Source organism: Rana temporaria, chromosome 3 (genome assembly GCF_905171775.1).
Source record: "Rana temporaria chromosome 3, aRanTem1.1, whole genome shotgun sequence".
NCBI classification, from domain to species: Eukaryota; Metazoa; Chordata; class Amphibia; order Anura; family Ranidae; genus Rana; species Rana temporaria.
This window is the reverse complement of record NC_053491.1, coordinates 56,753,004-56,755,608: the sequence shown is the minus strand read 5'-3', so window position 1 is coordinate 56,755,608 and position 2,605 is coordinate 56,753,004.

Genomic DNA, 2,605 nt, shown 5'->3' with positions numbered 1-2,605 from the left:
AGGGGATGGGGACGAGCAAGCGCCCCCCCCTCCTGAGCCGTACCAGGCTGCATGCCCTCAACATAGGGGGATGGGTGCTTTGTGGCACCTCCCACCCCAAAGCACCTTGCCCCTATGTTGGTGAGGACAAGGGCCCCTTCCTGACAACCATGGCCATTGGTTGTCGGGGTCTGCGGGCGGGGGGCTTATCGGAGAGATCCCGGCCCCCCCCACCCTATGTGAATGAGTATGGGGTACATCGTACCCCTACCCATTCATCTGGAATAAAAAGTGTAAAACAAATGAGAGCTGCAAAATACTCCCCATGCCTCTTAGCAAATACCTTGGGGTGCCTATTTTCTGAAAAGGGGTAATGGGGGGGGGGGTGGGGGTTGTGCTATCTGGGTATTTCATGGCCTCTGGAACTGTAATAGGCAGTGAGGAGTAAAATCACCATTTTACGCCCTTAGAAATTCTGAAGATGGTGCTTGGTTTTTGGGGTCCTGTACAGGGCTAGACTCCCAAAAAGTATATCCTCGTAGTCAGGAGAAGCAGAAGAATGTATTTTGGGGTGTTATTTCACATATATCCATGCCATGTGTGAGCAATATATCATTTAGTAAGAATTTTATATCCTTTTCCCAAAACGTGTGGCAAAAGAGAAAATATTCCATGGACTCAACATGCCTCTCAGCAAATAGTGTGGGGTGTCTACTTTCCAAAATGGGGTCATTTGTGGGGGTTTTGTGCTATTTTGTCATTTTATGCCCAAAATTAGAAGCTTATGCCACACATCACCCACTGTTCTAACCACTTGAAGACACTTTTTGTTTACAAGAAAAATATATATTTTTTGCTAGAAAATTACTTTGAACCCCCAAACATTGTATATATTTTTTAAAGCAAAGGCCCTACAGATTAAAATGTTTGGTGTTACATTTTTTTTTTCACACAGTATTTACACATCGATTTTTTTAAACTCAATTTTTTGGGGAAAAAAAAAACACTTTTTTTAATTTGAATTCTAATGTTTGGTAAAATATAAATGACTAGTACATAGAAACCAAACATGACATGCTTTAAAATTGTGCATGCCCGTGCAGCGGCGTCAAACTACATACATTTTTAAAAGCCTTTACAGGTTGCCACTTTAGATTTACAGAGGAGGTCTACTGCCCTCGATCTGACATCCGCGGTGATACCTCACATGCATGGTGCAATTGCTGTTTACACACGACACGCCTTTGCAATGCGAGCACGGAGGGACAGGGGTGCTTTTATTTAATTTATTTGTTTACTTGTTTATTTTGCTTTTTTTTTACACTGTCCCTTTAATTTTCAATTTTTTTTATAATTTTTATTGTTCTCACAGGGAATGTGAATACCACCTTTGATAACAATAGACAGTGGCAGGTACTCCTTTTTTTTTTTTATAAATTTGGGGTCTTTTGGACTCTAGGGGCCAGATTTATTTACGTCGGCGTATCTCCAGATACGCCACCGTAATTTTAAATGTGCGCCATCGCATCTTTACGCCGATTCACAAAGCATGATACGCCCAAAAACATGGCTTCAGCCGTCCGACGTAACTTGCCTACGCCGGCGTATCATGGGCGCATAGTTACGTTGGATGCATTCGTCGTTCCCATTATAAATATGCAAATGACCTAGATACGCCGATTCACAAACGTACTTGCGCCCGGCGTATTAATATACGCTGTTTACGTAAGGCGTATGACCGGCGTAACTTTACCCCTCATAAAGCAGGTGTAAGTCATGTTAAGGTATGGACGTCGGAACGACCGTCGAAATTTACGTTGTTTACGTAAGTCGTACGTGAATAGGGCTGTGCGTAAGTTACGTTTACGTCGTAGGCAGTGTTCGACGTATCTTAGGCATTCTAGCCTATGTGATTTTGAGCATGCGCACTGGAATACGTCCACGGACGGCGCATTCGCCGCTCGTTCTGCCCCTCATTTACATGGGGTCACGTCTCATTGTAATACAACACGCCCACTGCCTTGATAATTTGAATTAGGCGGGCCTACGCCGGCCCATTTATGCTACGCCGCCGTAACTTAGGGCGCAAGTTCTTTGTGAATACGGTACTCGCCTCTCTAAGTTACGGTGGCATAGCGTATATGAGATGCGCTACGCCTGCCGAAAGTTACGCCATTCTTTCTGAATCTGGCCCAATATCTCTCCTCTGCCCTTAAAGCATCTGACCGCATCAAGATCGCTGTGATAAGATGCTTTCCCAATTTCCCAATGGCACTGTTTATATCTGGCGAAACTGAAGTCATGAAATGCTCTGGTTTCTTAGGCTATAGAGATAATTAAAGCCATTCTAATCTCCAATCAGCTGTATGGTCAGCTGGTGGAACCACCGGCTGCATTCTTGGGTTCCTGGTGGGACAGGAAAGCCTGTCGGTAGGGGTCGTCACCTCCCACTGTTTGTAAAAGCAGTCTAGCGGCTAATTAGCCGCTAAGATTGCTTTTACATGAAAGCCAACTGCCAGCTGAAAAATAACGATACCAAGATGGTGCCTAAACCTGCAGGCATCTTTCCGGTATAACCACTCAAATTCCAGCAACATACCAGTACGTTGCTGGTCCTTGTTAGGCA